The sequence below is a fragment of the Panulirus ornatus genome, chromosome 21 (genome assembly GCF_036320965.1).
Source record: "Panulirus ornatus isolate Po-2019 chromosome 21, ASM3632096v1, whole genome shotgun sequence".
Lineage (NCBI taxonomy): Eukaryota > Metazoa > Arthropoda > Malacostraca > Decapoda > Palinuridae > Panulirus > Panulirus ornatus.
This window is the reverse complement of record NC_092244.1, coordinates 30,408,064-30,435,070: the sequence shown is the minus strand read 5'-3', so window position 1 is coordinate 30,435,070 and position 27,007 is coordinate 30,408,064. Positions and strand designations below refer to the sequence as shown.

The 27,007-nt window shown below is 47.3% G+C and overlaps 1 protein-coding gene across 4 annotated transcripts in view; it reads right to left on the bottom strand.

The window, feature by feature from the left end:
- LOC139756440 (neuron navigator 2-like) overlaps window positions 1-27,007 on the bottom strand; it is a 368,656-nt gene that overhangs the window by 214,602 nt on the left and 127,047 nt on the right. For 3 of the 4 annotated variants that reach the window (XM_071675884.1, XM_071675885.1, XM_071675887.1), the window contains one exon: window positions 19,106-19,199. The exons of the other annotated variant lie outside the window; for it this stretch is intronic. The gene's annotated coding sequence lies outside the window, so the exon portion shown is untranslated. The remainder of the gene's footprint in view (window positions 1-19,105; window positions 19,200-27,007) is intronic. 4 annotated transcript variants of the gene reach the window in all.

Below are 27,007 nucleotides of genomic sequence, written 5' to 3'. Positions count from 1 at the left end.
CAAAATGTCTTTTCTCGTTGTGTCTATTGCTTGTGTCTATCGCACATGATTTCACTGTTAACGTCTCAAAGTCTTCCACGCCTGTCATGCCAAAAAGAACTTGTTTTTACGAGTGTCAGCTGGGAACCACGCCTTCCAGGATTTTCGTAGTGGTAGAAGTGAAAACATTTATAGAAGAAAGAGAGAAGGTGATAAGAGTGAACCTTAAGGAACACCACTGTCGATAGATATGGTGAGTGGGGGAGGAATAGATGTTCCATCAATGACTGAACTGCAGTGGGGCGACCAGACAGGAAACTGTGGGGCCTTTTTTTTTACCTCTCAACTACCCAGGTCAGTAAGGTCGTCTCGACCATCTTCAAGACAGTTGTGAGGTCATATATGACCTCATTGTATACATGATCTTTCACATGAACTGAAACAGTTCATGGCTTACTCCCTCTCCATGAATTGATGTCTGGCTCCTCACGATCAAGACATCACACTCCCACCAAACATTTTAAACCTCGTCTGAGCTAAATTGTGTCTTATGATCTGGCCATTGGCAGCGATGACCCAATCAAAACTGGGGAGGAGAAGCGAGAACTGGATTTTAGCACCTTGTGATGCTGCCTAACGCACGATACAGGGCGGGAGAAGGAGGAGGAGGAGGAGGTGTGCAACCGTGATGATGCCAGAGTGGAGGGAGTCGAGCCTTACGTCAGGCTACGTTACACGTCATCTATTACGTCTTACGTCATCAGTACGTCATCAGACAATACACTGGTCATACAGTATAACTAACCATGGGTTTCTCAGGCTGTAACCCTACCCGTTGTTAGTGAGTTAGTACCAAGAACAAACGAACAATGATTTCACTTCCACATATCCAACAATCAGGTGTTCTATACAAACCAGAGCTCACTATCTGGAGGCCAGAGGCCAATTTATGGTCTACCCTGGCCGCTTCATCTGCCCAACGACAACGCGTCGTTCCCCATATACCACACTTATCCAAACAAAATCTACCTAATGCACAAAATGTTAAAACCCCGATACCCCAAAGCTTCCTTCACTCAATTCTCCCATCTTCTTGGTCTGAACCCCTGTCCCTCGCTCCTCTCCACTTCCGACACACGTATCATGGGTTCGATCATCCCCTGCGTGTGTTGCCAACCATTTCAGCCCACCCTGGTCAGCTCCCTCCGTCAGACTGCGTTTACTAACCACACTTCTCCGACGACCGCCCCGTCCAGCGCCAAAAGACGTCCTTGGGCATTTGATTTACGACGCACCCACTGCTCTTCCTTCCCTTTGCGTGCCAGGTCGGATCTTCAAAAATGACCCATCCTTGCCCCTTACAACACAGTGAACATTCGTAACACATCCAAGGGCCTCTGTCCCCCCTCTCTGACCCCAGGGTTCACCTCGCGCCCCCATGGTTCCATCCACTCCCACGTCCACCCTCAGGGGACCTGACGCACACCACACTCCCACCAGTTCCTTCACACTCAAACTCATACTCGAGTAACCGAACCCAGGATTGCCCCAGTACTACTACGCCTTAGAACCTTCCTTACGTTAACATTAACTCAACCTCCTCTCTCTCTCTCTCTCTCTCTCTCTCTCTCTCTCTCTCTCTCTCTCTCTCTCTCTCTCTCTCTCTCTCTCTCTCTCTCTCTCTCTCTCTCTCTCTCTCTCTCTCTCTCTCTCTCTCTCTCTCTATCTATCTATCTATCTGAAGTGATCGACTTTAACCTGTCGAAGGAAAGTTACTTCAGTTATCGAAATTCCTATACATATTAAGCTGACGTTCCAAAAAAGAAAAATTTTCACAAAACTTCACAGGAAATTTTGAATAACTTTAAAGAGAAATCAGTCGTCCAATAGATTTAAACTAATACATCGGTTCTATTGGTCAAGATGTGGGATGATGTCCTTTTTTTTAAACGCACAGTGGCGTGTCACGACTCACCACATCTCCCTCGGTTTTAATTTGTAAATTAACCGAAATTAAATTCTTATATGTGACTGAACAACATCAAAATAGTCATACATGTAACTATATGTTTGGACACACATGTAGTGGTTCATGATTTTAATGTATTCATTAATCTCTTATTAAAACCGAATCAACAGGATTTTATGATATTCAGTTCTTCATCACAGACAATATAAACGAGCAAATCAAATTACATAAAAATGATAAAGAAAGATTCATCTTTGGTTGAGGATCTTGTAATTTCATGGCTTAGCTACGGACAGTAGCAGGGAATGGATGAATCCTTTACGAGAGAGAAATTCTTCTGTACTGCAACGATACAGCGTCGCCGAAGGTGATTTTTCCCTCTCACAACCTAACCACCACCAGAGTCCGGTAACACCTACGAAGCAGTGTGGACTAACGAATGAAAAACAGCCACACTGATACACACGTTGTGTTTACATGTTCAACGAGGCCACACACTCGTTAAGCATCCGTGCACATCGCAGCCTTAAACAGCCTGACTGACCAAACGAACAGCAGAGACCCAACTTAAACAGTCTGACTGACCAAAACGAAGAGCAGAGACCCAACTTAAACAGTCTGACTGACCAAACGAACAGCATAGACCCAACTTAAACAGTCTGACTGACCAAAACGAAGAGCAGAGACCCAACTTAAACAGTCTGACTGACCAAACGAACAGCAGAGACCCAACTTAAACAGTTTGACTGACCAAACGAACAGCAGAGACCCAACTTAAACAGTTTGACTGACCAAACGAACAGCAGAGACCCAACTTAAACAGTCTGAATGACCAAACGAACAGCAGAGACCCAACTTAAACAGTCTGACTGACCAAAACGAAGAGCAGAGACCCAACTTAAACAGTCTGACTGACCAAAACGAACAGCAGAGACCCAAATTAAACAGTCTGACTGACCAAACGAACAGCAGAGACCCAACTTAAACAGTCTGAATGACCAAACGAACAGCAGAGACCCAACTTAAACAGTCTGACTGACCAAAACGAAGAGCAGAGACCCAACTTGACTTTCAAGTATTTATTATCAGTTATCCGAGTCAAGGCGTAGATTAATGACTTCCCAAGCAGTCTCAAGCCATTAGACACAACCACCTACCGAGATACAGCGCAAGATAAGCACTAAACTGCATTGGACATTGAATTAAACGAACGTTAAAACTGGCCGATGGTTAGGTTACGAAGTCTGACGACCTCCCTCACTTGAAAACATGAAATGAAACATCATTGCACTCATGAATTAGGAGAAAGATGGTTAGGGTGCATTTGACACACACACACACACACACACACACACACACACACACACACACACACGGGCCCTCCGTGGTGTAGTGGTTACCACTATCGAGTCAGAACGGGTCCACCCGTGGTCAGGAACCACACGGATTCAAATCCTGGGTGTACCAGTTGGCCCACAGCCAGCCCAGGTGTTCATCTATCCCTCACGGCTAGTGTGTGTGCGTTATACTGGGTGTGTGTGTGTGTGTGTGTGTGTGTGTGTGTGTGTGTACACACCCTAATAAGGGTCAAGACGTAGTAGTCATTAACACGACTATGAGACGTGGCAACATATGTAACATCACACAAACACACACAGGTTCACAGTCATCATCAATTATATAACATAAAAAAAAACTGAACACACAATTCTGTGCGTAAATCATGGAGTAACAACAACGAAAATGATATAAATAATATAAATGACATAAATAATCTTTAATTACACAAAAATTACTTACCCTAGAAGAATTAAGAAATGAGAAGCGATTCATCCATACACACACACTTCAAGCTAAAGTTTTATGTTGATTATCATACAAAGGCAATACAACATTACTGAAGGCAACACTTACAGATGTGTTATTGTGTATTATATATATTTTTTTTCAGACCACAGTTTATGGGCCATAAATGTCAAGTGATTACATCGTTAAGAACTACTTAGCGTCGCGTAGGGACGAGACAGCTTGGCCTACGACATGGTGTCCTTACGACCTATTTTACGATATTTATATTTCATATAATTACGTAATTAACTTTTTGATCTGAGGTGATGGGTGAGTGAGGAGGCGTCCCAGGAGGTGATGGGTGAGTGAGGAGGCGTCCCAGGAGGTGATGGGTGAGTGAGGAGGCGTCCCACGAGGTGTTGGGTGAGTGAGGAGGCGTCCCACGAGGTGATGGGTGAGTGAGGAGGCGTCCCACGAGGTGATGGGTGAGTGAGGAGGCGTCCCAGGAGGTGATGGGTGAGGTGAGGAGGCGTCCCGGGAGGTGATGGGTGAGTGAGGAGGCGTCCCAGGAGGTGATGGGTGAGTGAGGAGGCGTCCCAGGAGGTGATGGGTGAGTGAGGAGGCGTCCCAGGAGGTGATGGGTGAGTGAGGAGGCGTCCCAGGAGGTGATGGGTGAGTGAGGAGGCGTCCCAGGAGGTGATGGGTGAGTGAGGAGGCGTCCCAGGAGGTGATGGGTGAGGTGAGGAGGCGTCCCGGGAGGTGATGGGTGAGTGAGGAGGCGTCCCAGGTGATGGGTGAGTGAGGAGGCGTCCCGGGAGGTGATGGGTGAGTGAGGAGGCGTCCCAGGAGGTGATGGGTGAGTGAGGAGGCGTCCCGGGAGGTGATGGGTGAGTGAGGAGGCGTCCCAGGAGGTGATGGGTGAGTGAGGAGGCGTCCCAGGAGGTGATGGGTGAGGTGAGGAGGCGTCCCGGGAGGTGATGGGTGAGTGAGGAGGCGTCCCACGAGGTGGTGGGTGAGTGAGGAGGCGTCCCAGGTGATGGGTGAGTGAGGAGGCGTCCCAGGAGGTGATGGGTGAGTGAGGAGGCGTCCCACGAGGTGGTGGGTGAGTGAGGAGGCGTCCCAGGTGATGGGTGAGTGAGGAGGCGTCCCAGGAGGTGATGGGTGAGTGAGGAGGCGTCCCAGGAGGTGATGGGTGAGTGAGGAAGCGCCCAGGAGGTGATGGGTGAGTGAGGAGGCGTCCCACGAGGTGATGGGTGAGTGAGGAGGCGTCCCGGGAGGTGATGGGTGAGTGAGGAGGCGTCCTAGGAGGTGATGGGTGAGGTGAGGAGGCGTCCCAGGAGGTGATGGGTGAGTGAGGAGGCGTCCCGGGAGGTGATGGGTGAGTGAGGAGGCGTCCCGGGAGGTGATGGGTGAGTGAGGAGGCGTCCCAGGAGGTGATGGGTGAGTGAGGAGACGTCCCACGAGGTGATGGGTGAGTGAGGAGGCGTCCCGGGAGGTGATGGGTGAGTGAGGAGGCGTCCCAGGAGGTGATGGGTGAGTGAGGAGGCGTCCCGGGAGGTGATGGGTGAGTGAGGAGGCGTCCCACGAGGTGATGGGTGAGTGAGGAGGCGTCCCAGGAGGTGATGGGTGAGTGAGGAGGCGTCCCAGGAGGTGATGGGTGAGGTGAGGAGGCGTCCCAGGAGGTGATGGGTGAGTGAGGAGGCGTCCCGGGAGGTGATGGGTGAGTGAGGAGGCGTCCCAGGAGGTGATGGGTGAGTGAGGAGGCGTCCCACGAGGTGATGGGTGAGTGAGGAGGCGTCCCGGGAGGTGATGGGTGAGTGAGGAGGCGTCCCAGGAGGTGATGGGTGAGTGAGGAGGCGTCCCAGGAGGTGATGGGTGAGGTGAGGAGGCGTCCCAGGAGGTGATGGGTGAGGTGAGGAGGCGTCCCGGGAGGTGATGGGTGAGTGAGGAGGCGTCCCAGGAGGTGATGGGTGAGTGAGGAGGCGTCCCGGGAGGTGATGGGTGAGTGAGGAGGCGTCCCAGGAGGTGATGGGTGAGTGAGGAGGCGTCCCAGGAGGTGATGGGTGAGTGAGGAGGCGTTCCACGAGGTGATGGGTGAGTGAGGAGGCGTCCCGGGAGGTGATGGGTGAGTGAGGAGGCGTCCCACGAGGTGATGGGTGAGTGAGGAGGCGTCCCAGGAGGTGATGGGTGAGTGAGGAGGCGTTCCACGAGGTGATGGGTGAGTGAGGAGGCGTCCCGGGAGGTGATGGGTGAGTGAGGAGGCGTCCCGGGAGGTGATGGGTGAGTGAGGAGGCGTCCCAGGAGGTGATGGGTGAGGTGAGGAGGCGTCCCAGGAGGTGATGGGTGAGGTGAGGAGGCGTCCCGGGAGGTGATGGGTGAGTGAGGAGGCGTCCCAGGAGGTGATGGGTGAGTGAGGAGGCGTCCCGGGAGGTGATGGGTGAGTGAGGAGGCGTCCCGGGAGGTGATGGGTGAGTGAGGAGGCGTCCCAGGAGGTGATGGGTGAGGTGAGGAGGCGTCCCGGGAGGTGATGGGTGAGTGAGGAGGCGTCCCAGGAGGTGATGGGTGAGTGAGGAGGCGTCCCAGGAGGTGATGGGTGAGTGAGGAGGCGTTCCACGAGGTGATGGGTGAGTGAGGAGGCGTCCCGGGAGGTGATGGGTGAGGTGAGGAGGCGTCCCGGGAGGTGATAGGTGAGTGAGGAGGCGTCCCAGGAGGTGATGGGTGAGTGAGGAGGCGTCCCACGAGGTGATGGGTGAGTGAGGAGGCGTCCCAGGAGGTGATGGGTGAGTGAGGAGGCGTTCCACGAGGTGATGGGTGAGTGAGGAGGCGTCCCGGGAGGTGATGGGTGAGGTGAGGAGGCGTCCCAGGAGGTGATGGGTGAGTGAGGAGGCGTCCCGGGAGGTGATGGGTGAGTGAGGAGGCGTCTCGCGTGTGGAGGGCCTGGCTCACCTCCCTCCCTCCCTCGTGGGATCTCTCTGTCCCATTCGTGGCGCGTTCTCCACGAACGGTTTCGTGTGCATTGATGACAGCGTCCCAGACCTGTACCTCAGTCACGCTCTTCCTCTCACGAATGAACATTCGTGTCTACTTCGTGCGACCCGTCTATTACGAATGTACACAAGTACATATTTGATGCAACACGCCATCTTGCGTGCGAAGTGGGATTTTGGGAGTAGAAGACCTCCCAAACCATCGTAAGGTATACGTAAGGTAAGGTAAGGTGCCAGACCCAGCTGTGGGGGTAGAAGACCTCCCAAACCATCGTAAGGTATACGTAAGGTAAGGTAAGGTGCCAGACCCAGCTGTGGGGGTAGAAGACCTCCCAAACCATCGTAAGGTATACGTGAGGTAAGGTAAGGTGCCAGACCCAGCTGTGGGGGTAGAAGACCTCCCAAACCATCGTAAGGTATACGTGAGGTAAGGTAAGGTGCCAGACCCAGCTGTGGGGTAGAAGACCTCCCAAACCATCGTAAGGTATACGTGAGGTAAGGTAAGGTGCCAGACCCAGCTGTGGGGGTAGAAGACCTCCCAAACCATCGTAAGGTATACGTGAGGTAAGGTAAGGTGCCAGACCCAGCTGTGGGGGTAGAAGACCTCCCAAACCATCGTAAGGTATACGTAAGGTAAGGTAAGGTGCTAGACCCAGCTGTGGGGGTAGAAGACCTCCCAAACCATCGTAAGGTATACGTAAGGTAAGGTAAGGTGCCAGACCCAGCTGTGGGGGTAGAAGACCTCCCAAACCATCGTAAGGTATACGTAAGGTAAGGTAAGGTGCCAGACCCAGCTGTGGGAGTAGAAGACCTCCCAAACCATCGTAAGGTATACGTAAGGTAAGGTAAGGTGCTAGACCCAGCTGTGGGGGTAGAAGACCTCCCAAACCATCGTAAGGTATACGTAAGGTAAGGTAAGGTGCCAGACCCAACTGTGGGGGTAGAAGACCTCCCAAACCATCGTAAGGTATACGTAAGGTAAGGTAAGGTGCCAGACCCAGCTGTGGGGGTAGAAGACCTCCCAAACCATCGTAAGGTATACGTAAGGTAAGGTAAGGTGCCAGACCCCAGTTGTGGGGGTAGAAGACCTCCCAAACCATCATAAGGTATACGTAAGGTAAGGTAAGGTGCCAGACCCAGCTGTGGGGGTAGAAGACCTCCCAAACCATCGTAAGGTATACGTAAGGTAAGGTAAGGTGCCAGACCCATCTGTAGGGTAGAAGACCTCCCAAACCATCGCCAAAATATGGTCCAAGAGGAGGTTGAAGACCACCGAAACAATTGTAAGATCAAATAAGACACACAACAGGAACTAGTAAGACTCCACAAACGAAATTTCTCCCAAGTTCCACAACGCTGTACACTGGCTCAGGCTAACGTAGTATTCTACCATGACGTACAACACCCGCTCATTCGTTAATTGGTGTGATTAAGGCACAGTTTGACGTCTTGGCCAATCATTACACCAGTGACTAATGGGGGCCTCGTGCCACGAACAGCCTTTGATTACCCAGTTACTCTCTAATCACCCAGTCACTGTCGTTACGAGGAAAATGACGGAGGCGGAAGCCAACGAGGGGACTACATTCTGGCCATGTGACATCACCAGAGGCGTCTGGCCTCCCACACAGCCTGTTACAATGATGTCACACTTTCTCCAAAGCAACACAGTGACTTGAAAAAAAAAAGTACGGTGGTGTAATGCTAGGCAACGATGCTGAGTCACTGCACATTGGGCTTGACCAGCGAGCGAGAGGCGTCCACACACACCTGCACCTCCAAGGTAAATGCTCCTTCTCCTCCACACACGCACATATACATACATATACATTTCAACGTATACATATATATATACACATACCTATACATCTCAACGTATACATATATATACACACACAGATATATACATATATACACATGTACATAATTCATACTGTCTGCCCTTATTCATTCCCGTCGCCAGCTCGCCACACATGAAATGACAACCCCGTCCCCCCCCGCATGTGCGCGAGGTAGCGCTAGGAAAAGACAACAAAGGCCAACAAAGGACAGATAACAGGAGACCTGATGGTCCATGACCAGGTTATCTGCTGGAGGACAGTACATGGGAAGGACAGATAACAGGAGACCTGATGGTCTATGACCAGGTTATCTGCTGGAGGGCAGTACATGGGAAGGACAGATAACAGGAGACCTGATGGTCTATGACCAGGTTATCTGCTGGAGGACAGTACATGGGAAGGACAGATAACAGGAGACCTGATGGTCCATGACCAGGTTATCTGCTGGAGGACAGCGAGAGGATATTAAATACCTCATTTACATAAATAGTAGCAAGATAGTACAGCAGAAGGCTCCTCCCCACCCACCACTATAGATGGAGACAGGACAGTACAGCAGAAGGCTCCTCCCCCACCCACCACTATAGATGGAGACAGGATAGTACAGCAGAAGGCTCCTCCCTCCCCACCCACCACTATAGATGGAGACAGGACAGTACAGCAGAAGGCTCCTCCCTCCCCACCCACCACTATAGATGGAGACAGGACAGTGCAGCAGAAGGCTCCTCCCCACCCACCACTATAGATGGAGACAGGACAGTGCAGCAGAAGGCTCCTCCCCCACCCACCACTATAGATGGAGACAGGACAGTGCAGCAGAAGGCTCCTCCCTCCCCACCCACCACTATAGATGGAGACAGGACAGTGCAGCAGAAGGCTCCTCCCCCACCCACCACTATAGATGGAGACAGGATAGTACAGCAGAAGGCTCCTCCCCCACCCACCACTATAGATGGAGACAGGACAGTACAGCAGAAGGCTCCTCCCCACCCACCACTATAGATGGAGACAGGACAGTGCAGCAGAAGGCTCCTCCCTCCCCACCCACCACTATAGATGGAGACAGGACAGTGCAGCAGAAGGCTCCTCCCCACCCACCACTATAGATGGAGACAGGACAGTACAGCAGAAGGCTCCTCCCCCACCCACCACTATAGATGGAGACAGGATAGTACAGCAGAAGGCTCCTCCCCCACCCACCACTATAGATGGAGACAGGACAGTACAGCAGAAGGCTCCTCCCCCACCCACCACTATAGATGGAGACAGGATAGTACAGCAGAAGGCTCCTCCCCCACCCACCACTATAGATGGAGACAGGATAGTACAGCAGAAGGCTCCTCCCCCACCCACCACTATAGATGGAGACAGGATAGTACAGCAGAAGGCTCCTCCCCCACCCACCACTATAGATGGAGACAGGACAGTACAGCAGAAGGCTCCTCCCCCACCCACCACTATAGATGGAGACAGGATAGTACAGCAGAAGGCTCCTCCCCCACCCACCACTATAGATGGAGACAGGATAGTACAGCAGAAGGCTCCTCCCCCACCCACCACTATAGATGGAGACAGGACAGTACAGCAGAAGGCTCCTCCCCCACCCACCACTATAGATGGAGACAGGATAGTACAGCAGAAGGCTCCTCCCCCACCCACCACTATAGATGGAGACAGGACAGTACAGCAGAAGGCTCCTCCCCCACCCACCACTATAGATGGAGACAGGATAGTACAGCAGAAGGCTCCTCCCCCACCCACCACTATAGATGGAGACAGGACAGTACAGCAGAAGGCTCCTCCCCCACCCACCACTATAGATGGAGACAGGATAGTACAGCAGAAGGCTCCTCCCCCACCCACCACTATAGATGGAGACAGGATAGTACAGCAGAAGGCTCCTCCCCACCCACCACTATGAACAGCGTTACAGCAGAACCACAAACTGAAGGGAAGGAAACAGAGAGACAGTGGGTAACTATGGGTAGGAGGGACGAGTAACAGGCATTAGAAAGATTATCGAAGTCAGAGAAAAGGAAGAGAATGATAAACGTGGGAAACACACACACACACACACACACACACACACACACACACACACACACACACACACTCGAGTCCCACCAGCCACGGGAAACACACTCAAAAGAGTGTGTTGTCTGCCTGCCCGGGACGCACTCAAGAGGGACCATACACTCATCCAACACTCCACTGTACTGTCAACAAATCCCTCCTCCAGCCATCCTCTCTCTCTCTCTCTCTCTCTCTCTCTCTCTCTCTCTCTCTCTCTCACACACACACACACACACACACACACACACACACACACACACAGGAACACGACACAGCACTTTAAGAATCAATAAGACGTTGTGGCCACACAACACAACACTGGTGTGTGTGGTGATCTCACAGCACCTGTGGAAGGGGTTGAGGTGCGTGTGTCGTGTCCTTACATCACAGCACAATGGCAGGCCAAACACACGATTGGTTTTGACCACGAATGATGCAAAGACAAATCCCTCGTTCCTTCCTGGCGCTACCACGCTGCCGCGGGAAACGGCGAACAAGTACCAAAACAAAAAATCAAACAACAAAGACGAACTGGAGGAAATACAAATGGCTTCGGGTGACCCAGGTCATGACCCAAATATCCCGGGGTCAGCGAGGTCAATCCCCGAGGATCCCGGGTCAGCGAGGTCAAACCTGAGGTGTGTGGTTACGCCGTGTCTGGAGATAATGACCGCGAAATACGCATATAACCCGTACGCCATCATCTATGAGGCTTCGACCCCTCTGGATGGTTCACTTGGTGCTGCAAGTGTGAACCTGGCGAAGCTTCGACCCTCTGGATGGTTCACTTGGTGCTGGAGGTGTGCACCAGGCGAGAGGCTTCGACTCTCTGGATGGTTCACTTGGTGCTGCAAGTGTGAACCTGGCGAGGCTTCGACTCTCTGGATGGTTCACTTGGTGCTGCAAGTGTGAACATGGCGAAGCTTCGACCCTCTGGATGGTTCACTTGGTGCTGCAAGTGTGAACCTGGCGAAGCTTCGACTCTCTGGATGGTTCACTTGGTGCTGGAGGTGTGAACCTGGCGAAGCTTCGACCCTCTGGATGGTTCACTTGGTGCTGGAGGTGTGAACCTGGCGAAGCTTCGACCCTCTGGATGGTTCACTTGGTGCTGGAGGTGTGAACCTGGCGAAGCTTCGACCCTCTGGATGGTTCACTTAGTGCTGGAGGTGTGAATTAGTCGAAAGGCTTCGACCCTCAGATTTGTTCACGTTGGTAGAGGTGTGAACCTGGCGAGTCTCTGAACCGCACAGATAACACACACACACACACACACACACACACACACATATATATATATATATATATATATATATATATATATATATATATATATATATATATATATATATATATATATATATATATATATATATATTTTTTTTTTTTTTTTTTTTTTTTTATACTTTGTCGCTGTCTCCCGCGTTTGCGAGGTAGCGCAAGGAAACAGACGAAAGAAATGGCCCAACCCCCCCCCCCCCCATACACATGTACATACACACGTCCACACACGCAAATATACATACCTACACAGCTTTCCATGGTTTACCCCAGACGCTTCACATGCCTTGATTCAATCCACTGACAGCACGTCAAACCCTGTATACCACATCGCTCCAATTCACTCTATTCCTTGCCCTCCTTTCACCCTCCTGCATGTTCAGGCCCCGATCACACAAAATCTTTTTCACTCCATCTTTCCACCTCCAATTTGGTCTCCCTCTTCTCCTCGTTCCCTCCACCTCCGACACATATATCCTCTTGGTCAATCTTTCCTCACTCATTCTCTCCATGTGCCCAAACCATTTCAAAACACCCTCTTCTGCTCTCTCAACCACGCTCTTTTTATTTCCACACATCTCTCTTACCCTTACGTTACTTACTCGATCAAACCACCTCACACCACACATTGTCCTCAAACATCTCATTTCCAGCCCATCCATCCTCCTGCGCACAACTCTATCCATAGCCCACGCCTCGCAACCATACAACATTGTTGGAACCACTATTCCTTCAAACATACCCATTTTTGCTTTCCGAGATAATGTTCTCGACTTCCACACATTTTTCAAGGCTCCCAAAATTTTCGCCCCCTCCCCCACCCTATGATCCACTTCCGCTTCCATGGTTCCATCCGCTGACAGATCCACTCCCAGATATCTAAAACACTTCACTTCCTCCAGTTTTTCTCCATTCAAACTCACCTCCCAATATATATATATATATATATATATATATATATATATATATATATGGCGTCCTAGCTTCGTCTCTTCGATGTATATCAACTGACTGTTATATTTCTCTCTTGTGTCTCCCCTGATGATGTGATTATTACACGAAAGTGCACTTGGGAACTTTTCGTGTTTCATTTTCCCCGTGGACTCATAGGAATATATATATATATATATATATATATATATATATATATATATATATATATATATATAGTCATGATAGCCTTAGAAGAAGGTATCTGTGCAAATGAGACCATATTCCCACGGTGCTTGATGTTGTGTCATTCGAAATTTGGAATTATCTTCCCGCGTGATGCTAAGCGATCGCGTCCTCGTCAAAAATGAACTGCACAGGTCATGTCAATATTAATGGCAGCTTCAGGATCTAACTGTGCTAATGAGGTCAGGGAATTGTGAGTTGGATAATGAGGCCATATTTTCACTGCTCCTGATATTATCTGGTCGAGATGGGAAAGGAAATCCAGTGTTCTCTCTCTCTCTCTCTCTCTCTCTCTCTCTCTCTCTCTCTCTCTCTCTCTCTCTCTCTCTCTCTCTCTCTCTCTCTCTCTCTCCCTCTCTCTCTCTCCCACGTATTAACCTGTTCGTCCTTAGCGAGGGGTCAAACCAGGAGAGGAGACTGAGAACAAAAACATCGCCTGACATTTTCGTCCATCACGTTTTCTATGTTTAAAGGGACAGCATGGGCCACTGAATCCCTTAATCACAATCGTATCATATATATATATATATATATATATGTATATATATATATATATATATATATATATATATATATATATATATATATATATATATATATATATATATATATATATATGGATTGAACCAGGGCTGTGGTTTCGGTGCATTATTCCATGACAGCTAGAGACTGAGTGTGAACGCATGTGGCCTTTGTTGTCTTTTCCTAGCGCTACCTCGCACACATGAGGGGGGGGGGGGCTGTCATTTCATATGTGGCGGGGTGGCGACGGGAATGAATGAGGACAGACAGTATGAATTATGTACATGTGTATATATGTTTATGTCTTGAGTGTGTATATATATGTATACGTTGAGATGTATAGGTATGTATATGTGCGTGTGTGGACGTGTATGTATATACATGTGTATGTGGGTGGTTTGGGCCATTCTTTCGTCTGTTTCCTTGCGCTACCTCGCTAACGTGTGTATGTGTGTGTGTGTGTGTGTGTGTGTGTGTGTGTGTGTGTATGGGTGTGTGTGTGTATGTGTGTGTGTGTGTGTGTGTGTGTGTGTGTGTGTGTGTGTGTGTGTGTGTGTGTGTGTGTGTGTAAACAAAACAAAACGGAAAATAAGGTGTCTGGCGCTTTCGTTTAATTACATGGTCAAGACTCAGTACAGATATAGAGAGACCCAGAATATATTACACCATGCGCCACTGGACGGGGCAAGCAAGCAAGCAAAGGAATTAAGACCCAGGTGAATACTACAGGTCACCCTTCACAACCTCACTTCCCTCAAGTTTCAAACTCAGAAAAAATAGAGAAGGAAAATGGTTTTCCCCGAATATAAGTTAACCTGAGTTTGTAACTTGAGTGAGGTGACCTGTGACCTAATCCCTTCACCTGTGTCATAATTCCAACACTTGCCTGACCCGTCTAGTGGAGGCTGGTGTGTTGCATTCTGGCTCTCTCCATCTGTACTCAGTCCTGACCATGGAATCATACGAAAGCGTTTGACACTTTACTTTCCATTTCCCTATCGTACCACCTGCACCTCAAGTACACTCGTTACTTGTGTACTTATTACATACACACACACACACACACACACACACACACATATATATATATATATATATATATATATATATATATATATATTTTTTTTTTTTTTTTTTCATACTATTTGCCATTTCCCGCGTTAGCGAGGTAGCATTAAGAACAGAGAACTGGGCCTTAGAGAGAATATCCTCACCTGACCCCCTTCTCTGTTCCTTCTTTTGGAAAATTAAAAAAAACAAGAAAGGGGAGGATTTCCAGCCACCCGCTCCCTCCCCTTTTAGTCGCCTTCTACGACACGCAGGGAATACGTGGGAAGTATTCTTTCTCCCCTATCCCCAGGGATATATATATATATATATATATATATATATATATATATATATATATATATATATATATATATATACATATATATATATATATATATATATATATATATATATATATATATATATATATATATATATATATCATTTTTTTATTTATTTTGCTTTGTCGCTGCCTCCCGCGCCTGCGAGGTAGCGCAAGGAAACAGACGAAAGAAATGGCCCAACCCACCCCCACACACATGCACACACACACGCAAACATACACACCCACACATCCCAACGTACACACATATATACACACACAGACACACACATATACACACATGCACACAATTCACACTGTCTGCCCCTACTCACCCCCAGTTTCCTGTGTATCAAAGCCGCGCTTGCAACACACGTAGAAATGGCCTCATTCGCTCACATGCGCTCCTCAAATGTCATGATTAATACATCGACACCAGAGCCCACCATCCACGACCAGAGCCCACCATCCACGACCAGACCCCACCATCCACGAGCAGAGCCCACCATTCACTACCAGACCCCACCATCCACGACCAGACCCCACCATCCACGACCAGACCCCACCATCCACGACCAGACCCCACCATCCACGACCAGACCCCACCATCCACGACCAGACCCCACCATCCACGACCAGAGCCCACCATTCACGACCAGACCCCACCATCCACGACCAGAGCCCACCATCCACGACCAGACCCCACCATCCACGACCAGAGCCCACCATCCACGACCAGACCCCACCATCCACGACCAGACCCCACCATCCACGACCAGAGCCCACCATCCACGACCAGACCCCACCATCCACGACCAGACCCCACCATCCACGACCAGAGCCCACCATCCACGACCAGAGCCCACCATTCACGACCAGACCCCACCATCCACGACCAGAGCCCACCATCCACGACCAGACCCCACCATCCACGACCAGAGCCCACCATCCACGACCAGAGCCCACCATTCACGACCAGACCCCATCATCCACGACCAGAGCCCACCATCCACGACCAGTCCCCACCATCCACGACCAGAGCCCACCATCCACGACCAGAGCCCACCATCCACGACCAGAGCCCACCATTCACGACCAGACCCCACCATCCACGACCAGACCACACCATCCACGACCAGAGCCCACCATCCACGACCAGACCCCACCATCCACGACCAGACCACACCATCCACGACCAGAGCCCACCATCCACGACCAGACCCCACCATCCACGACCAGACCTCACCATCCACGACCAGACCCCACTATCCACGACCAGACCTCACCATCCACGACCAGACCCCACCATCCACAACCAGACCCCACCATCCACAACCAGACCCCACCATCCACGACCAGACCCCACCATCCACGACCAGACCTCACCATCCACGACCAGAGCCCACCATCCACGACCAGTCCCCACCATCCACGACCAGACCCCACCATCCACGACCAGACCCCACCATCCACGACCAGACCTCACCATCCACGACCAGAGCCCACCATCCACAACCAGTCCCCACCATCCACGACCAGACCCCACCATCCACGACCAGACCCCACCATCCACGACCAGACCTCACCATCCACGACCAGACCCCACCATCCACAACCAGACCCCACCATCCACGACCAGAGCCCACCATCCACGACCAGACCCCACCATCCACGACCAGACCTCACCATCCACGACCAGACCCCACCATCCACAACCAGTCCCCACCATCCACGACCAGACCCCACCATCCACGACCAGACCCCACCATCCACGACCAGACCCCACCATCCACGACCAGAGCCCACCATCCACGACCAGACCCCACCATCCACGACCAGACCTCACCATCCACGACCAGACCCCACCATCCACAACCAGTCCCCACCATCCACGACCAGACCCCACCATCCACGACCAGACCCCACCATCCACGACCAGACCCCCAGAGACCTTACCAGAGACCACCTCACATGCCCTGGCTGGTCTTCATGTGGTCTGTCCGGTAATGTGTTGGTCACAACCTCCAACATAATGACCTCTCTAATGATAATGACCCCCATTACATGTGTATTACCCTATATCCGAGTCCATTCAACCTGACGTGGGCCATATACACTACGACACTGTACTGTGTGGTCTTCCAACCATCCTCTTCGCCTGAAGGTGGTAACGATTACCTGGATGGTTGACGTAGTTTACGGTAATGACCTAATGACCCTGGCTGCTGATTGGTCTATACCTCAACCAACCATTCAACCTCATGGATTCCTAACCGTCAAATACATTCTCGTCTACGTGGCTACGGTAATATACGGTAATATAACGGATTTATAGAAGTAACCTATATATATATATTTTTTTTTTTTTTTTTTTTTTTTTTTTATACTTTGTCGCTGTCTCCCGCGTTTGCGAGGTAGCGCAAGGAAACAGACGAAAGAAATGGCCCAACCCCCCCCATACACATGTACATACACACGTCCACACACACAAATATACATACCTACACAGCTTTCCATGGTTTACCCCGGACGCTTCACATGCCTTGATTCAATCCACTGACAGCACGTCAACCCCTGTATACCACATCGCTCCAATTCACTCTATTCCTTGCCCTCCTTTCACCCTCCTGCATGTTCAGGCCCCGATCACACAAAATCTTTTTCACTCCATCTTTCCACCTCCAATTTGGTCTCCCTCTTCTCCTCGTTCCCTCCACCTCCGACACATATATCCTCTTGGTCAATCTTTCCTCACTCATTCTCTCCATGTGCCCAAACCATTTTAAAACACCCTCTTCTGCTCTCTCAACCACGCTCTTTTTATTTCCACACATCTCTCTTACCCTTACGTTACTTACTCGATCAAACCACCTCACACCACACATTGTCCTCAAACATCTCATTTCCAGCACATCCATCCTCCTGCGCACAACTCTATCCATAGCCCACGCCTCGCAACCATACAACATTGTTGGAACTACTATTCCTTCAAACATACCCATTTTTGCTTTCCGGGATAATGTTCTCGACTTCCACACATTTTTCAAGGCTCCCAAAATTTTCGCCCCCTCCCCCACCCTATGATCCACTTCCGCTTCCATGGTTCCATTCGCTGACAGATCCACTCCCAGATATCTAAAACACTTCACTTCCTCCAGTTTTTCACCATTCAAACTCACCTCCCAATTGACTTGACCCTCAACCCTACTGTACCTAATAACCTTGCTCTTATTCACATTTACTCTTAACTTTCTTCTTCCACACACTTTACCAAACTCCGTCACCAGCTTCTGCAGTTTCTCACATGAATCCGCCACCAGCGCTGTATCATCAGCGAACAACAACTGACTCACTTCTTTCTTTTCTTTCATACTATTCGCCATTTCCCGCATTAGCGAGGTAGCGTTAAGAACAGAGGACTGGGCTTTTTAGGGAATATCATTACCTGGCCCCCTTCTCTGTTCCTTCTCTTGGAAAATTAAAAAAAAAAAAAAAATATATATATATATATATATATATATATATATATATATATATATATATATATATATATATATATATATATATATATATCCCTGGGGATAGGGGAGAAAGAATACTTCCCACGTATTCCCTGCGTGTCGTAGAGGGCGACTAAAAGGGGAGGGAGCGGGTGGCTGGAAATCCTCCCCTCTCGTTTTCTAATTTTCCAAAGGAAGGAACAGAGAAGGGGGCCAGGTGAGGATGTTCCCTCAAAGTCCCAGTCCTCTGTTCTTAACGCTACCTTCCTAACGCCGGAAATGGCGAATAGTTTGAAAGAAAAGAAAAATATGTATATATGTACATACATATGTACATACATTACCTAATCTAACCTAGAGAGAAATATTCTTTCATCTGGGACTAACTCAATATTTATTTCATTATAGTATTCTATTTATGCTTTATCATTGCATTATACTGACTATATCCCAAATTGTCCCGTTTAATCTCAGTTTTCTTTAAATAATCTACGTTTTCTATAATTCGAGTTCAGTCACACAAACAGTAAACAAATCATGAAGTATTTCCTAACGTTGCGTAAATTGGCGGCGCATGGTACTTGTGGACGTGTAACCCTGGGAAGGACTGGCTACCTCACCTGTGCCTGGGGGATGTGTTGTGGGCTGGCCGGTGCGGCAGGAGGCCAGGCTACAACATCAGTGACCAAGCTATCGAATTCCTGGCTTCCTCAACTGCAAAGAAAATGGTGTGTGAGTCATGCGGTCGGTGACTTTTCCCACACACACACACACACACAACACACACACACACACAGACCATGAGTCGGTAATAGCCAACCCTGGGCCGGGTTCTCAATGCTTTCAGCCCACACCCAACCCAGGTGCTTACCCTACCTCGGATTTGGTCGATAATTACGTAGCTGTATTAGGATAATAAATACATAAATAACAAATAACTGTTAACTGGATTCAGGAAGCCAATTGGATGAAAATACAGTTAAGGTATTACATAAATTACAGTACAGAAGGTCATGGTATAATTACCAGTTAAGCTAATCATCCAAAAGCTTAATACTGAGGTAAGCTTAATACTGAGGTAAGCTTAATACTGAGGTAAGCTTAATACTGAGGTAAGCTTAATATTTCCAAACTTCAGATAAGCATTTCAGGAAGGTACATCTAGGATGACACGGTGATAATATCTTTATATATTAAGCTGAGACAGCTTGAGCAACTAAGGTCTCTCGTAGTCATCTCATCAGCATCTGTCAAAACGCTGGGGTTCGAACCTGTGCGCTCGAGAACCCTGGGCGGCCTGTGAACACGTCATGATGAACAGGAGACCTAACCCAGTGTACCACGAAGTCAATAGCGTCGTTTTTCTTATACATTATGAACTAGACTGAACCTTAAGCCATGAATCATTACAGTAATACAATAGTTGACATACCACACAGCCTTACAGTACACTGACCTGTTCACTCGCATGGCTATGACTTTGTTCATAGATTGTTGATCAAGTTCACTATGGGACGCGGAGGACAGTTCGTATATGCGTCTGTACGAACTCGGATGGGAACGAGTCGCGTTGTGGTAATGAACGACCATTACTGCTGGATGGGCTGGGGGGGTCTCTGTGATGGGGAGGGGAGGTCTCTGTGACGGGCAGGGGGGAGGGAGGTGGTTAGCAGTTTATAACCAAACTGCCTCGTGTGATCTGCAGTGTTGGTTGGGGTAGGATGGACAGGGTCTGCGAGATGAGGTCCTCATTGGTATGTGGTATAGGATGAGCCCAGGAGGATCCTACCTGCCCCTTATTTTTTTCTCCTGCCCTTCTTTCAAGCTGGTCCTTCGAGTCAGTGAGGAGGACCAAGCTGGGAGGGGAAGCGTGGGTGAGCTTAGGTAGACTGAAGATGGTGTAAACATTCCTGAGTTCAGATGGTGGGACGCCTAGTGACTTCAGCCAGCAGAGGATGTACAGATGGTATGAGGAAGACTGGATGATAGTGCTAACCTGACTCTTCCGGTTAAATCCGTCGTCTGTAGTGTGTGCGTGTGTGTACGTAGGTAAATACATAGCGTATACACACACACACACACACACACACACACACACACACACACACACACACACACACACACACTCGCTCGCGCAAGCGCTCCAGCAATATCGTGCAATGAGCGCACACTTTCTAAGAACAGATAATGCAATCTAGTCGCAAATATTCAAACTATTTGCACTGTACCCAGCACCAACACACATGGAAGCTGTCTGAGGGTATATATATATATATATATATATATATATATATATATATATATATATATATATATATATATATATATATAATTGTTGTTTCCCGTGTCAGCGAAGTAACGCCAAGAAACACACGAAGAATGGCCCATCCACTCTCATACACACACACACACACATACACACACATACACACACACACACACACATATATATATTCATTTATTTATTTATTTGTTTATTTATTTATTTATTCATTACACTTTGTCGCTCTCTTCCGCGTTAGCAAGGTAGCGCAAGGAAACAGACGAAAGAATGGCCCAACCCACCCACATACACATGTATATACATACACGTCCACACACGCACATATACATACCTATACATTTCAACGTATACATACATATACATACAAAGACATATACATACATACAGCTTACTGGTAGTGGGTCCTGTGATCCCAGCTTACTGGTAGTGGGTCCTGTGATCCCAGCTTACTGGTAGTGGGTCCAGTGATCCCAGCTTACTAGTAGTGGGTCCAGTGATCCCAGCTTACTGGTAGTGGGTCCAGTGATCCCAGCTTACTAGTAGTGGGTCCTGTGATCCCAGCTTACTGGTAGTGGGTCCTGTGATCCCAGCTTACTGGTAGTGGGTCCAGTGATCCCAGCTTACTAGTAGTGGGTCCAGTGATCCCAGCTTACTAGTAGTGGGTCCTGTGATCCCAGCTTACTGGGACAACACGATTTAGTACCGTTAACATTCGTTTCCTTGTTAACAAGATCTAACACAGGTAATGTTTTCTTGATAACAAGATCTAACACAGTTAATCTTTCCTTGTTAACAAGATCTAACACAGTTAATCTTTCCTTGTTAACAAGATCTAACACAGTTAATATTTCCTTGTTAACAAGATCTAACACAGTTAATATTTCCTTGTTAACAAGATCTAACACAGTTAATGTTTCCTTGTTAACAAGATCTAACACAGTTAATGTTTCCTTGTTAACAAGATCTAACACAGGTAATGTTTTCTTGATAACAAGATCTAACACAGTTAATATTTCCTTGTTAACAAGATCTAACACAGGTAATGTTTCCTTGTTAACAAGATCTAACACAGTTAATCTTTCCTTGTTAACAAGATCTAACACAGTTAATATTTCCTTGTTAACAAGATCTAACACAGTTAATGTTTCCTTGTTAACAAGATCTAACACAGTTAATATTTCCTTGTTAACAAGATCTAACACAGTTAATGTTTCCTTGTTAACAAGATCTAACACAGGTAATGTTTTCTTGATAACAAGATTTATCAGTTAACATTTCCATGATAATATTTAGTTAGCACAGGAATAGTCCATCTTACGAGGCTAAACAAGATACATCAATTTTATTATGTCCTTTCTTTTCCCCTTAGAACATCGTGTTCGCGTACCATGGACTTCCTTCCTTACAACCCATCCACACACGAAATGGTTATAGTGTGTGGTTATAGTGTGTGGTTATAGAAAATACACATAACTTTCTCTATTTCTTTTTTATTTACGAAACGAAACAGCTGTTCATCCAGCGTCACCAAACACATCCATTTGTTTCACTATGGCGCATTTCCCGTAATTACCTCCAGTTTTTCGTAGTATCCTGTTCTTTCAATACGACCTGGAGTGTTCTTCTGCTCTGTGTACGGCACGGAAATTCGTTTCTTTGGCTCATATTTTCCCAAAAGAAAAAAAAAAGGTTCATTTCGTACGCCTGGCTGCGCAGATCTGGCAGCAAGCCAGGCATTCGAATCTCAGTGACGTCACGACAAACGCTTAATGGGGTATGTGCTTCGATTATCTTTATCAATTGTATTATTGATATAAATCAATTATGTGGTGAAGAATTATCAATGGTGTATCGGGAAAACATTAGCGGAACCAACAAAATTAGTTCGATGGATGTTAATTAAATATATGATTAAAATCATTAAGAAACAAAGCTACGACATATAAAAAACCTAAAAAATGGCCATAATCCATCTTAACAAAAAACCTAATAAATGGCAATAATCATAAAAAACTAATAAATGGCAATAAACAACACAATTATCAGTTAGAATTATCATCCTATGGGCTTAGCAGTCCAAATTAACCTCAAAGTTAGAAACTATGAAAAAAATCGTCCCAAATTCAAAGGAAATTGAATGTAAAGTTCAATGTTTTCTCTGACAATGGCGTTGTATACGTGGCTGGTTCATCTCTCCCTGAATACACATGGTTGATGGTGTACGACTCACATGACTTGCTCGAAATAAATCAAAATGTTATCTTCATACGCCCAGTAATTACTGTCATCATACGATTAAACAATATATCTTGAGAGAGAGAGTAATTAGCTCTTATTCTTAGCACATATATAGAAGGGGTCAAGAATAAAAGAAATACGTTTATATTGAACCAACCATGTGCATTTAAGGGGCGTAAGTAAATACAATTTAAAGTTGACATACACACAGACAGACTAAAAGGCAAGGTATTCTTATAGCAATTCCTCCTAACAGTACAGTGATGAGACTCGAACCCACGTAACTAGTTCCAATTCCACGGATCCATGTGTGAAGATAAACCATCAGATATAAATATATATATATATATATATATATATATATATATATATATATATATATATATATATATATATATATATATATATATATATATATATATTCATATGAGTCCACGGGGAAAATGAAACACAAAAAGTTCCCAAGTGCACTTTCGTGTAATAATCATATCATCAGGGGAGACACAAGAGAGAAATATAACAGTCAGTTGATATACATCGAAGAGACAAAGATAGGACGTGCAAAATTGTGATCCTTTCCAATATATATATATATATATATATATATATATATATATATATATATATATATATATATATATATATATATATATAAACAGCCAACAGAATTATTAAGGGAAGACTTTTACACACAGGGCAAGCAACAAAAACATTGCATACAAATCAGTTTGTATATTAAATATGTAACCGGTTACTCGGTAATTTTAAATAAAAGTGCTTACACATGAGAAGCCTCAGAACCTACCACCAACTGAATGTTTTGCTTTTAAAAAGATTGAAAGAAAATAGTGGAGACCACTTTGGAAACCTGTCCAACTATTTCAGATGGTCCTCACGTATACAGACCACTCTCACAGACCACAATTAAACACCATCTCAAGTAAACTTAATCAGTCTTTTTGGCAGAACTCTATTATCTTTCCTCCTGTACGACAGTTTGAACCCGATGTCTGGCAGCAGGCAGCAACCTGCCGGCCATAGAATACCATCTCTCAGATGATACAATTATTATGTAAGTTTATTAATTATCTTGAATAATTGATTAAGAATAATCTGAAAGTTACCTTCTCCTCCCCCTAACTTTTTATGACGCTAAGTTACGTTAAATTAAGTTGTATTTGGTTGGGTGAGGTTGGAACAGGCACGTAACTACATCTTAGACTGGAAAAACAAAGTGTGTGTGTGTGTGTGTGTGTGTGTGTGTGTGTGTGTGTGTAGAGTGACCTGGCTCACTGACCTGTGCAGGAAGCAATCCCCAGCCCTTGACCTGAACAGTTGTTACCAACGCTGGGGTCAGAGATGAAACCCTTCCCCCCCTCACTAAGTGTTGCCATCACATGCTCCTATGAAGACCATTTTTTTTTACTTTTTTCTTGAATGAAAGGCGGGTATGAGTCGATATGGAACAGATGGCAGTAATTCGCACTTGTCAACGACATAGAAGAGGAAAGAACAATTGTCTGAAGGCGCCAAAACTGGATATTACTGGAAAACTGGAGACGAAATTGGGATAATATATTGCCAACCTTAAAGTCATACACGAAATCACACACCAATTTTGGTGATTTTTTTTCTGGTAGAAAGTTGAGCTTCGCCGTGTGTGTGTGTGTGTGTGTGTGTGTGTGTGTGTGTGTGTGTGTGTGTGTGTGTGTGGTGTGTGTGTGTGTGTGTGTGTGAGTGTGTGTGTTACAGCAAGCTACAAGAAAAAATACCATAGAATGTTACAAATTTCATACCATTGGTATTTGATTCTTACGAGCACAAGGACACTTGAATTGCCTCGTTTGCCACCAAACGGTGTACAGAAAACGACCTGGGGGTCACCAGATGGGCGGTACGAGTGTTGCCCACACCAGGTCATCCCTAACTGCCTGTTCAAGATCACGTGATGGGGTTGCCAGCGTGTAGCGCCAGACAGCCAATTATCTTGAGTCGCGGGGTTCGATCCCCGTGTGTGTGTGTGTGTGTGTGTGTGTGTGTGTGTGTGTTGGCTCTCGAGGGCGTTACACACCACGGAACTACAGTTCGAATCCCCCTCCTGGTGACCCCAGGACGAGGGGGGGGAGTCGAAGTGGTGGGTGGCTGTAAGCTTCTGCCATTAAGCTGAATTTTTAGGGATTAAGCTGCACTCAGTGAATTAAGCATCACCCGAGGGATTAAGCTGGACTAAGCTGGACTAAGCTTCATTCTGTGGGTTAGACTGTACTCGAAGGATCAAGGTTCACTCAAGGGATTAAGCTGAACTTCCAGGATTAAGCTCAAGGGATTAAGCTGAACTTCCAGGATTAAGCTCAAGGGATTAAGCTGAACTTCTAGGATTAAGCTCAACTCGTGAGATTAAGCTGAACTTCTAGGATTAAGCTCAAGGGATTAAGCTGAACTTCAGGCTTTAAACTAGGTCTGAGATTAAGATGCAGTGGATTAAGCTGCACTCGAGGGCCTGAGCTGCATTTAAGCTGCACTTAGAGATTAAGCTGCATTAAGGGAATACATTATCGCAGCTAAGCTTTGTGAGAGTCGTGCACTGTTGACGTCAAGTCCCATCAATTAAGCTGAGGGAGGTCTATACATACACCATCTCCAGTCTACCTAAGCTTACCCCACACCCAAGCTTGGTCCTCCTCACTCACTCGAAGGACCAGCTTGAAGGAAGGGCATGGGGGGGGGAAAAAGAGGGGGGGGGTAGGTAGGATCCTCCTGGGCCCCCCCCCCCATCTTGCGTCACATACGAAGGAAACTTCACACATCTCTCGCTGACCCTGTCCCCCCCCCCCCGGCCCCCCCCCGCAGCCCAAACGAGGCAGTTTGACCGTAAACTACTGCCCCTCCCCCCCCCCCCCCCGCCTTCCCCCCAGCTGTAACAGGCCGTTCATCACCGCAACGCGTCTTGTTCCCCATCACAGGTCGTACAGACAAGAGAGAGACACACACGGACAGTGTTATACATACCATATTGTGTACTTCCTACACACAATCCAGGAACACGTAAATAGCCAAGTGAAGACACACCTCAGTTTTTTCTGTAAGGCTAATTAGTATATTAACTACTGTATTACTGTAACTATCCAATCACTTAATGATCAATTACGCTCATACTGTACGACCCATTACTACTTATTCATGCAATCATCCTTGTATATGTATGTGTCGCCCTGGCTATGTATATCCCATGTTGTCACCCTGGCTATGTATATCCCATGTGTCACCTGGCTATGTATATCCCATGTTGTCACCCTGGCTATGTATATCCCATGTTGTCACCCTGGCTATGTATATCCCATGTATCACCCTGGCTATGTATATCCCATGTATCACCCTGGCTATGTATATCCCATGTATCACCCTGGCTATGTATATCCCATGTATCACCCTGGCTATGTATATCCCATGTTGTCATCCTGGCTATGTATATCCCATGTGTCACCCTGGCTATGTATATCCCATGTTGTCACCCTGGCTATGTATATCCCATGTGTCACCCTGGCTATGTATATCCCATGTGTCACCCTGGCTATGTATATCCCATGTATCACCCTGGCTATGTATATCCCATGTATCACCCTGGCTATGTATATCCCATGTATCACCCTGGCTATGTATATCCCATGTATCACCCTGGCTATGTATATCCCATGTATCACCCTGGCTATGTATATCCCATGTATCACCCTGGCTATGTATATCCCATGTTGTCACCCTGGCTATGTATATCCCATGTATCACCCTGGCTATGTATATCCCATGTTGTCACCCTGGCTATGTATATCCCATGTGTCACCCTGGCTATGTATATCCCATGTGTCACCCTGGCTATGTATATCCCATGTATCACCCTGGCTATGTATATCCCATGTATCACCCTGGCTATGTATATCCCATGTTGTCACCCTGGCTATGTATATCCCATGTTGTCACCCTGGCTATGTATATCCCATGTATC